We start from the raw sequence: 12,876 nt of genomic DNA, 5'->3' as shown, positions 1-12,876 counted from the left end.
ACTATCAGTTTCCAAATTTTTTCATCACCCTTAATAGAAACTCAGTGTCCCTCAGCAATGACTCTCCCTTCCCTCTTTCCCACTCTTGGTAACCACTTGATAAACTGTGGTCTTTACACATTTGCCAAATTCTAAATATTTCATGTAAGTTGGATCATGGTATATTTGCCCTTTTGTGACTGACTTCACGCAGCCATTTTCAAGGTTTATCCATGTATCGGGACTTCATTTTTCTTCATAAAAAGGCTGAATAAAATTCTACTGTACGTATATATGACATTTCGTTTATCCATTCCCCTGCTGATGGACATTTAGGTTGTTTCCATCTTTTGACTATTGTGGCTAGTGCCACAATGAATACTGGTGTACAGGTATCTGCATTACTGCTTTAAATACCTCGTAGTGGAACTGGTAGGTCATACGGTAATTCTATGTTTAACTTTCTGAGGAACTGCCAAAGTATAGGAGCCTTTTATACTTTCTGAATTATTAAACCCTTATCTGATATATGGTTCCTCAAAAATTTCTCCTAATCTGTAGGTTGTTTCTTCACTTTGTTGATAAAGTCCTTTGATGAAGACTAGTTCATCTATTTTATCTTTTGTTGCTTGTGCTTCTGGTGTCCTAAGAACCTACTGTCAAAAACTAGGTCCCAAAGCATTACTCCTACATTTCCTTCTAACAGTTTTATGGTTTTAGTTCTTACATTTAGGTCTTTGATCCATTTTGAGTTAATTTTCACACATGATGTGAGGTATGGGTCCAGCTTCATTCTTTTATACGTAGAAATCCAGTTGTTCCAGCCCATTAAAGGGACTATTCCTTCCCCACTGAGTGGACTTAGCACAGTTGTTGAAAATCAATTGGTCATAGATGTATGGGTTTATTCCTGAACTCTCTTTTCTATTCCATTGGTCTATGTGTCTATCATTATATCAGTACCAGACTGATTCAATTACTATAGCATCATGTTTTGAAATCAGAAAAGTATGAGTCCTTGTACTTTATTCTTCTCTTTCAAGATTGCTTTGGTTATTCAGGGCCCCTTGCTGTTTCCTATAAACTTGAAGATTGGCTTTCCAATTTCTGCAAAGAATGCTGTTGGAATCGTGACAGGGACTGTGTTGAATCTATAGACTGCTTTGGGTAGAACTGATATCTTAACAATATTAAGTCTTCCAATCTGTGAGCGGAACTCTGGTGCCGTAGTGGTTAAATGCTATAGCTGCTAACCAAAAGGTCGACAGTTCAAATCCACCGGGCACTCCTTGGAAACCCCATGGGGCAGTTCTACTCTGTCCTATAGGGTTGCTATGAGTTGGAATTGAATTGACCGCAACGGGGCTTTTTATTCCTAGATATTTTACTCTTTTAGTTATTATTGTAAATGGAATTGTTTCTAATTTCCTTTTCAGAAGGCTTTGTGTATTGGCCTTGTACCCTGCCACTTTGCTGGACTCATTTATTAGCTCTAGTAGTTTTCTTGGAGCCCTGGTGCCGTGGTTAAGAGCAACGGCTGCTAACCAAAAGGTCAGCAGTTCGAATCCATCAGCCACTCCTTGGAAACCACATGGGGTACTTCTACTCTGTCCTATAGGGTTGATATGAGTCGGAATTAGCTCGACAGCAATGGGTTTGGTTTTGGGGAGTAGCTTTCTTGTGGATTCCTTGGGGTCTATGTATAGGATCAAGTTATCTGCGAAAAGGGATAGTTTTACTTCTTCCTGGATACCTTTTATTTCTTTTTCTTGCCTAATTGTTCTGGCTAGGACTTCCAGTATAATATTGACTAGCAGTGGTGAGAGCAGGCATCCTTATCTTGTTCCTGATCTTAAGGGGAAAGCTCTCAGACTTTCTCCATCGAGTATGATGATAGTTTTCGGGTTTTCATAAACACGCTTTATCATACTGAGGAATCTCCCTTCTGTTTATAGATTGTTGAGTGTTTTTATCACGAAAGGGTGCTAGATTTTGTCAAATGCCTTTTCTGTGCCTACTGAGATACTCATGGAATTTTTTTCCTTTGTTCTATTAGTATGTATTACGATGGTTGATTTTTCAATGCTGAGTCACCCCTGAATTCCTGGGATAAATTCCGCTTGATCACAGTGTATAAGCCTTTTTTTTTTTCCCTCCCCAATAGCATTAGTCACTTTTTATTCTTTTGGTAATCTCTTCCATAGTTAACTACTTCCATTCGTAGGTGTTGAAATGTGTAAGGATTCAATTCAAATGTTGCACTGCTATAAGCATAGTCTCTCCCTTTACTTCAACTCAGAATTAAGACTTTTGATTCTTGTTTTTATATTCCAGACCCAGAAGCAGTTTAACTGTACGTGTTATCTAAAGACAGTCCCACGCTTTATAGTAGGGATCTCTTACCAGGCTCTAGCTTCTGCAGGAACACTACAGGATGAATTTAGTTTAAATACATTAAACTAAGAGGCACACTTTCAAAAGAGTTTAAACGCATTTTATTTTTTGACAAGCTACATGACATTTTTTCTTAAACAAAAACAGTATCTCTGCTCCAAATAAATCAAGGTCAATATAAATGAAGAGCGCGAAATGACATCAGTTCCATTTGTCTAAGTCCTGATGTGATGATGAAAAGCAGCAGCCAGTTAGTATGACAGGTGATTAATATAAATAACTGCCATTTTTTTTTAAACATTTCTCCATTTCTAAATCATCCTTAAAGAAAATCACATGAGCATATAATCTTTTAAATATGCTTTGGATCCAGTTTGCTAGTGTTTTGAGAATTTTTTATTTATACTCATAAGGAATACTGGTCTGTAGCTTTTCCTTGTGGTGTCTTTGTCTGGCTTTGATATCAAAGTAACCCTAGCCTCACAGAATGAGTTAGGAAGTATTCCCTCCTCTTCTGTTTTTTAGAACAGTTCTAAAACAACTGGAATCATTTTTGTAAATGTTAAAATTTCCCAGTGAAGCTATCTGGTCCAGGGCTTTTCTTGGTTGGAACGTTTTTGATTACTAATTCAATCTCTTACTTGTTATGGGTCTGCTGAGATCTTCTATTTCTTCTTGAGTCAATGTAGGAAATCTACATTGTTTCTAAGAATTAGCTCGTTTACTCTATGTTAATTTCTTCATATCCAACTGTTCATAGCGTTCTCTTAGGATCTTTTTTATTTCTGTAGGGTCAGATGTAATGTCCACACTTTCATTTCTAAGTTTAGATATTTGCAGCTTCTTTCTTTTGTCACTCTAGCTAAAGGTTTGTTGATTTTATTGGTCCTTTCAAATAATCAACTTCTGGTTTCACTGATTGTATTATTTTTTTATGTCATTTCTCTCTGCTCTACTTTTTAATATTTCCTTCCTTCTGGTAGATTTAGACTTGGTTTTCTCTTCTTTTTCTAGTTTCTTAAATTATAAAACGAGGTTATTCATTTTCAATCTTTCTCATTTTTTAATGTAGGTATTTACTGCTATAAATCTCCCTCTGAGCACTGCCTTTGCTGCATTCCATAAGTTTTGGTATACGCTTTAATTTGCATTCCACTTTAAGTGTTTTCTGATTTCTTCCTTGAACCACTGGTTGTTTAATACTGTCCTGTAATTTCCACATATTTGTGTATTTTCCAGTTTTCTTTCTGTTACCAATTTCTAGTTTCATTCTATTGTGGTGAGAGAAGATACTTTGTATGATTTCAATCTTTTTTAACTTACTGAGACTAAGCTTTCTGACATAATATATGGTCTATCCTGGAGAATGATCCACGTTCACTAGAGAAGAATGTATATTGTGCTGTTGATGAGCAGGGTGTTCTACAGATATCGTTAGTTCTAGCTGGTTAACGTTGTTGTTAGGTGCCGGGGAGTCGGTTTCGACTCATAGCGACAGAACGAAACATTGCCCGGTCCTGCTCCATCCTTACAATCGTTGTTACGCTTGAGCTCATTGTTGCAGCCACTGTGTCAATCCACCTTGTTGAGAGTCTTCCTCTTTTCCACTGACCCTGTTCTCTGCCAAGCATGATGTCCTTCTCCAGGGACTGATCACTCCTGACAACATGTCCAAAGTATGTAAGACACAGTCTCGCCATCCTTGCCTCTAAGGAGCATTCTGGCCGCGCTTCTTCCAAGACACATTTATTCGTTCTTCTGGCAGTCCATGGTATATTCAATATTCTTCGCCAACACCACAATTCAAAGGCATCAATTCTTCTTTGGTCTTCCTTATTCACCGTCCAGCTTTCATGTGCATATGATGTAACTGAAAATACCATGGCTTGGGTCAGGTGCACCTTAGTCTTCAAGGTGACATCTTTGCTCTTCAACACTTTAAAGAGGTCCTCTGCAGCAGATTTACCTAATGCAATGCATCTTTTGATTTCTTGACTGCTGCTTCCTGACTGATGATATGGAGCTTTTCCATCGTCTCTTTCCACAGATGTAGTCAATTTGATTTCTGTGTGTTCCATCTGGCGAGGTCCATGTGTACAGTCACCGTTTATGTTGGTGAAAGAAGGTATTTGCGATGAAGACACTGGTCTTGCAAAATTCTATCATTCCATCTCCGGCATTGTTTCTATCACCAAGGCCATATTTTCCAACTACTGATCCTTCTTCTTTATTTCCAACTTTCGCATTCCAATTGCCAGTAATTATCAATGCATGTGTGTCAGTTTGTCGTACTGTGGGGGCTTGTGTGTTGCTGTGATGCTGGAAGCTATGCCACCGGTATTCAGATACCAGCAGGGTCACCCACGGAGGACAGGTTTCAGCTGAGCTTCTAGACTAAGACAGACTAGGATGAAGGATCCGGCAGTCTCCTTCTGAAAAGCATTAGCCAGTGAAAACCTTATGAATAGCAGCAGAACACTGTTTGATATAGCGCTGGAAGATGAGCCCCCAAAGTTGGAAGGGACTCAAAAGATGACTGGGGAAAAGCTGCCTCCTCAAAGTAGAGTCGACCTTAATAACGTGGATGGAGTAAAGCTTTCAGGACCTTCATTTGCTAATGTGGCACGACTCAAAATGAGAAGAAACGGCTGCAGACTCAAAATGAGAAGAAACAGCTGCAAACATCCATTAATAATCGGAACCTGGAATGTGCGAAGTATGAATCTAGGAAAATTGGAAATCGTCAAAAATGAAATGGAACGCATAAACATTGATATCCTAGGCGTTAGTGAGCCGAAACGGACTGGTATTGGCCGTTTTGAATGGGACAATCATACACTCTACTATGTGGGGAATGACAAATCGAAGAGGAATGGTGTTGCATTCATCGTCAAAAGAACTTTTCAAGATCTATCACAACGCTGTCAGTGATAGGATAATATCCATACGCCTACAAGGAAGACCAGTTAATACGACTATTATTCAAATTTACGCACCAACCACTACGGCCAAAGATGAAGAAATAGATTTTTATCAGCTGGTGCAGTCTGAAATTGGTCAAACATACAATCAAGATGTATTGATTGGTTGAGTTATCCTCTATGTCTTTATTGATCTTCTTTCTAGATGTTCTATGATTAAAAGTGGTATACTGAAGTATCCAATTATTATTGCAGAACTATTTCTCCCTTCAATTCTGTCAGCGTTCGCTTTATATATTTTGGGGCTCTGATGTTAAGTACATATATATTTATAATTGTCATATCTTCTTCACGAATTGGCTCTTTTATCATCATATGTCTTTCTTTGTCTCTTGTAACAGGTTTTGACTTAAAGTCTATTTTGTCTGATATTAAAACCACCACCCCAGCTCTCTTTTGGTTACTATCTGCATAGGATATTTTTTTTCCCATCCTTTCACCTTCAACATATTTGTGTCTTTGGGCCTAAGATGCATTTCTTTTAGACAGCAGATAGTTTGGCCATTTTTTTTATTGGAGTATTTAAACCATTTACATTCATGATAATTACCAGTAAGAAAGAACTTACTTCGGCCATTTTGTTATTTGTGTCTCTTAGAAAGTCTGTATAAGGAGCCCTGGTGGCACAGTGGTTAAAGCACTTAGCCTTAACCAGTTTGAACCCACCAGCTGCTCCGCAGGAGAAAGATGTGGCAGTCTACGTCCATAAAAATTAAAGCCTTGGAAACTCTATGGAGCAGTTCTACCCTGTTCGACAGGGTCACTGTGAGTCGGAATTAACTCGATGGTAGTGGGTTGGGTTTGGTTTATAGAGTCTGTATAGAGTTTCCATGTATCTTGCGATTACTTTTTTTTTTTTTTAATCATAGTTAGTAATTGTTTATATTAAACTTCCCCCGTTTAACCTACTGTTGGTTTCTTTCTCCTGAATGGACCCAGACTGCCATAAACACATTAAAGACCGAACTTAACATCATCTTCCACGTACGTCACCACTACTAAACTGTGCGCCTTCTTTAGGGATGCTATCTTAGTCATCTTTATTTTGCCAGAAAGATTCAAGCATTCAATAAGCATTAGCTGAGTAAATTATCAGTGTTGTTGAAAGATTCATGCACCAAGTAGAAAATTTGGACTGTATTACTTACATCTCTTCTAACCAGGAATTTCTAGAATTCTATGAATCTGGAGAGCTAATCCTCTAAGCATAAAACCTGCTACCGTTTAGTCGATTCTGACTTATAGCAACCCTCTAGGACAGAGTGGAACTGCTCCACAGGGTTTCCAAGATATGGCTGGTGGCTTTGAACTGCTAACCTTTTGGTTAGCAGTCAAACACTTAAACCACTGTGCCACCAGGACTCCTTCTAAGCATAGATAATTTAAAGAACTAGAAAAGTATGATAATTTGTGTTATCACACTCCTGAAATGAGCTGATAAACAATATGCACTTTTGATCAATTACTTAACGGAAGATCCAACAGGTGATTCAGGCTCTGAAAAAAGACGCTGAGGTCTGTATTTTATATGGGAAGCAGCTGATAAAAGGCATGCCCAAGTTTCTAGGACGGCAGATGCTACTATTCAAGACTAAATGGCTGCTGCTAAGATTAGACAACACAGTGGCATCTCTCAGTACAGAGGTCACAAACTGTGGGCCTGCAGACATATTTTGACCTGCACAGAATTTTAACATTTTCAGATTTAACTGCCAACATTTAAAAACCAGAGATTTTTCATGGGAAAATCCAAATTTCTGGCTTCTTAGAATAAAAATTAGAAAATTTTACAAAACTGATGTCACATTTCTGCTGGAACTGAGTAGCACCTACCCCTTTACATATAGCATGAACTCTCCTGTTTGCCACAATTCTGGGGACCATTTCACTTGTTTACATTGCCTCTGTGGTCCTTATAAGCATGAGCTTGCAACCCCCGGTATAACAGTTTTCCAAGCATAGACTTCAGAATTCTAGACTTTTGTTCATTTCTCCTCCATATGTAATGGTATTTAGTGGGACATTGGCCAAGTGAATAATAATAGTACTTATATTACAGAACTAACACACTAACACTTAATAAATACTAGCAGTCTTATTACTGCCATTATCATCAGGCTAGGCAACAAAATGATATTGAGGGGAAAAAAGGTGTTGGCCTTGAAATCAAGAGGATCCAGGTCTGAGACCAAGTTTCCTCACTTAGAAGGTATGTAACCTTAGGCAAATATTACCTAGATTCTTAATCTTATTTTCCTCATCTGTATAAAATGGAGATAAAACTATTTCCCATGCCTAACATGAAGAGCCCTGGTAGCACAACATTAAGCACTTGTCTGCTTGCTATAAGGTTGATGGTTCGAACCCACCAGGCACTCCACGGGCGAAAGATGTGCCAGTCTGCTTCTGTAAAGATTTACAGCCTTAGAAATCCTATGGGGGCAGTTCTACTCTGTCCTGTAGGGTCACTACGAGTCAGAACTGATTGGACGGTGATGGGTTTGGTTTTTTGGTTTTTGTACCATGCAGTGAAGTAGTGAAAACACAGACAGATAATATAAAAAGACTTTGTTAATTATAAACATGGAAAATTCCAGGTTTAAATGGTAGATGAAGAAATCACCTATAGGGAATATTGATCTTAACAACTGGCAAGAAAGCAGGCTTTAGATAAACAAACAGGGAAGAGAAATATAATGGCTGAGGAAAAGGGGAAACACTCAAAGACTGGAGCCTTTGGCACTTTAGGCCTGCCTGAAGCCCCAGAGAGGGAATCTTTGGAGTCCACTCTGAGAAAGAAGGCTAGAGGACTAGGGCAAGACCACATAGGGCAGCCTACAGGGTAAAACTAAAAACCTGCTCAAAGCCAGGGGCCTGGAGAAAAGATTCAGAATCTGTTCTAACAGGTTCTGTAATCCCTCCAGTCCTGGCAACAGAATTAGCTCATACCCAATCTGACTAGAGTTAAGGTATTGTTTCTTCTAATCTGAACCAGGCTGGATGGGATCAATTTCCAAGAAAGGAATTTTGCTTTTTTTTTTTTTTTTTTTAAAATATTGCCACTGAGAGAAAACAGAATCCTGCTTCTTTATAAGTTTTTTTTCACTCACTGACAAAGGCTGAAAAAAGAAGAAAAATAATATCCATTATTGATGAAGGTGCAGAAACACATACTGTTCTGTTCTCTTTATTCCTGGTAAGCACGTAAACTGGCACTATTTGCTAACCTAACAGACATACTTCACGGTGCCTGTCCAAACTGCTACCCATAAATGGGCAGTTCCCAGGGTCCTGTAAGAGCCAATCCCTTGGCAACAGCCTGGTAAGACAAGACACACTGGGACCATTAGATTCTTCTCTCAGGAATTTGCAATCAGGACACAGAGACGCTGAACCAGATAGGAGTTAATTTTATTTAGGAATTGAGGTTGCCATTTGGGACCATGTGCAAAGTGAGCAAGCAGAGGAGGCCTGTCTGCAATGAAGTGGAAGGAGTAGTAGAGAGGGATAGAAATCTGAAGCCTCTGAGGGAAAAAATAAAGAGGTTCCTTAATTCTGGCCCACTGCCCATTTTCTTAAGTATAGCCACATCTCACTGGCCTAGGAACTCTGAATCATTACAATAAATCTTTCTTTCACTTGAGGTAGTGGGGGTCTGTTCTTTGCAACCAAAAAGGCAAGAAATTAGCAATCAAAAGCAGAGTCGAAACCAAAAGACTCTTGGAGAAAATACAGAGGGTTACTGAATATTTCTGGCTATGCAAGGGATAGTGGGATCATGTTAGGTAAAGGTAATCGTTATAACTGTGTGTACATATTACAAGCAAATACTTCACTGCTTGCCCTACCTTTTCCAGCAAATTTGTAAAGAGTCCCTGGCAGAGATAAGATTAGAAAACATACTCTTGTCCCTTCCAGCAAGGTAACTGGACCAACAATGGACACCTGACAAAACCATCCAAACTACGTTAACACAATAAGTGAAAAAGTCACCTAAAGGAATAGTCTTAACTGGCTTGTAAGCATAGGAAGAATGGCCAGCAGTGGCTACACTGGACATTATATGAAATGAGTTTAAGTAAAAAAAAATTTTTTTTTTTTTAAGTAAAGTGGGCTGTCAAGATAGAAGACCTGAGTAGACATTAAAACACATAGGGATAAAGAGACCAGGCAGGCTTTAAATGACAAAGAGAGCAGCCTCTGGGTTAGAAATTTTGGTTCCCATGAGGCCTGACTATGCTTTCTTCCTTTATCTTTGGTTATCTGGAAACGGCAATAATATCTTCTTTACTTGAGTGCTGAGTTGAGTGAGTTTCTGTTCCTTATATTATATACTGACTGGAACAGGCAATACACAATAAAAGAAAAAAAAAGTATAGAATTGTGGTGAAACAGCATACTTTCAACCTAACAATTCTATATAATGATAAGCATACACAAAAATTTAAACACCAACATGTACATAGCAGCTTTATTTATAAACAAGGAAAAGCTGGTAACAACCTCAATATTCAAAAATCTGTTAACCCTGATGCATTCATACATGCAATACTTTGCAGCTACTAGGGGAAAAAAAAAAAATCTTTTTTTTTTTAGCTACTAGAAGCTGTAGAAAAAGAGGTATCCCTTTCACCTGAACTCATGCTCCCTAACTCAGAAACCACATAGATTCAGATAGCAAGGGAGACTTGTATTCAATGACATGGAAAGATGGTCATGATATATTAAGTGAAAAAGGTTAAAAAACAGTGTATGTATTTTTGTTAAAAGTAGCACATTCACAGGGATTTGTATATATGCGTAAAAACGAGACTTTCAGCAGTTTGTAATGTTCTTGTCTTTTTGTGACTCTCGGTTCTGACCTGATTTCCTATAAACTATAAAAACTCTCTTAAAATATTAAAGGTTTTCTTCCAGAGACCGCAAGGTTGGATTTGGAAAACCAAGTCCTGCTCTACCGTAGGACCGAGAGGCACTGTGGTTACAAAATATTACAGACAGTGGAAAGAAGCAAGCAGAATAAATGCTAGGATTCCTCAGGAGAGATTAAGAGGGGGAAAAATGTGAATATGACCTGAGATAAAGAAAGGGGTCTGCGGGCTTTACACCAGCTGGAGTAAAGAAGCCAAACCCACTGCCACTGAGTCAGGTTTCCATAGGCTGTTTCGACTGCCCCATAGGGTTCCCCAGGCTGTAAATCTTTTACAGAAGCAGACTGCCAGGCCTTTCTCTCTCCTGTTTGCCCAATAATAGCTACTATTTAAAATATGTGTTCCACTCTAGCCAGGCCAGTCTCTTCATTGTCTTTCTCCTCAGTCCACACATTTATTCATGTTTCCATTATGCTGCTCATTCTAATTCCCCAGCTGCAGACTGTCCTCCATCATTCCCTCTACTGTTCAGATGCAAGTGTCAGTTCCTTCAGAGAGCAGCCGGACTATTACAGTCACAGTGACTTCTCCATCGCCTTTAAAACACATTTTCAAAATCCAGATTTCTACTTCAGAGATTTACTAAAAATCTTTACATTTGTAGTCAGTGCACTGGAGTGCCAGACAGGCAGGTCCAGAACATTAAAAATGGCATGCTCCAAGAGTAAAACCATGTAAGACCAAAATGTAATCAATATGTATGAATGTATCCTCTGGTAAAAGGGCAATGGCTGAATAAATTCCTGAATGCTCATTTCCATAAAGATACCCTGAGTAGAAACTTGGGAAGCAAACAGAAAAAGTGGCAGTAAAAAGCAGAAATTAAAAAAATCTGTGCTGTATTTTATCTAAAGACAGACTTTATTAATAAAAAGAGTGTATAAATTTTTTATTTTTTTTATGGTTAGTGAGACAGATAGTCTAGACTGGCTCACTTACCACCCACTTCAACCACTTCTCCCTTGCCTTCCTCTGCTTTATAAGGTGGAAGGCAAAATATTCCTATCTTCCAGCTTTTCTGAAACTAGGAGTGGCCAGAGACATTTTGGCCAACAAGATATAGGCAAAAGCACCTGAGGAGGGCTTTTCTCCCTGCTTTGCCTTTCCAGCTGCCTGGAACACGGACATAACGCCTGGATGTGTAGAAGCTGTTTTGCAACCACGAGAACAAAACCAAAATGAAGAGGAGGAGCCAGAATCTTTGCTGACATTAGTGCTACAGTCCCAGGCTACCTCTAGACTTCATGCTATGTGAGAAACATAACCCCCACTTTGTTAAGGTCACTGTTCCTCGCAGCTGAAGGCATTCCTGATAGAGTTAGCATGGAGGCTGGAACAGTGGTGCTCAAGTATCTTTCTTCCCAACATGAGGGATAAAATACATCCCCTTCATTAACAGTTACTCACTACAACCATGATTCTCAACCAGGCAGGCATCAGAACGTGGGACTGGGGCAGAGAAGACAAGCCCTGAACCTTGGTAACTACCAAAGCAATGTTTTCTTGTAAACACATGTCTGAAAGGCTACTCAATCTGGTTTCTTCATGAATACAGCAAGAATTTTTGTTTTGATGCTAAAGTAACAAAACAACCTTCTACCCAAGTGGCTTCTTTTTTTCAAATTTGATTTTCTCTTAAGTAGTTACTAAGATACTTAAATTCATTCCTAATAAACCTCTCATATCCCAATAATCACTCTATGAAACAATCAGGGTACTGATCCCACAGAAATGCAAATTAACTTTGTTTTGAAGGCATTTATATTTACAGTATTCTATTCCTGCACTTATGATTATAAAAACCCTGGTACTCTGGAACCTGTTATGTACAGATGCCCACAACAGTTTTTTCCCCCATCAGAGATAATTTAACTTTTACATTATTAATCATTCTCTTTCAATGCATCTTACAGGACCACTTGCTTATGACAGTTTCCTACTGACTCCCTGCATTTGGGAAATACAGGCCATCTTCAAAAGTAAGCACTTTCCCACAAATTATCTACAAAACAGTAATTATACTCAATTTTTAAAACATCCTCATACATGCTGTTTTAATTTGCTATGCTATAAAACTTGGATTAAAAAATTTCCAGGACAAAATCACTAGATACTTGGAGAAGTAAAAGAAAATAGGTATTTCTTGTACACAATCAATTTAGATGTTTCCTTCCAAAATTAGTAAGTGAAAGGACAAATTAATGTGGATGAAAGACATATGGCACTAAAAAAAAGACCCAGTTCTCTTAACAATAAACATGTTAGTACAAATCATGGCAACTAAACATACAAGGTAAGGAACATTGCTCTCATTTTGGTGAACTACTTTTAAATGGCAATATAATTCTAAGACCAGGATCTTCTAAGAGACTCCAAGGTACCTAATTCTTCTCACAATACAGAGGAAAATACTGTTACTGGCAGTCTACAACGTTTAAATCCATCAAAATCTACAGAAAAATCCTAAGAGCAATCCTAATTAAATGATTCATGTAAAAAAAAAAAAAGCTCCCCCCACAGCTGGCTATAATAACTTTGATAATTTATCTTTTTGTGTAGCTTTCCCTGAAGTCCAAAAAGAATAATTACTC

At 38.4% G+C, this 12,876-nt stretch overlaps 1 protein-coding gene across 1 annotated transcript in view; it reads right to left on the bottom strand.

Moving 5' to 3' along the window:
* IREB2 (iron responsive element binding protein 2) overlaps positions 1-12,876 on the bottom strand; it is a 58,907-nt gene that overhangs the window by 42,762 nt on the left and 3,269 nt on the right. The window lies entirely within an intron of this gene.

This window comes from Loxodonta africana, chromosome 13 (genome assembly GCF_030014295.1).
Source record: "Loxodonta africana isolate mLoxAfr1 chromosome 13, mLoxAfr1.hap2, whole genome shotgun sequence".
Lineage (NCBI taxonomy): Eukaryota > Metazoa > Chordata > Mammalia > Proboscidea > Elephantidae > Loxodonta > Loxodonta africana.
The sequence above is the reverse complement of the archived record's forward strand: the minus strand, read 5'-3'. Positions and strand labels throughout refer to the sequence as shown.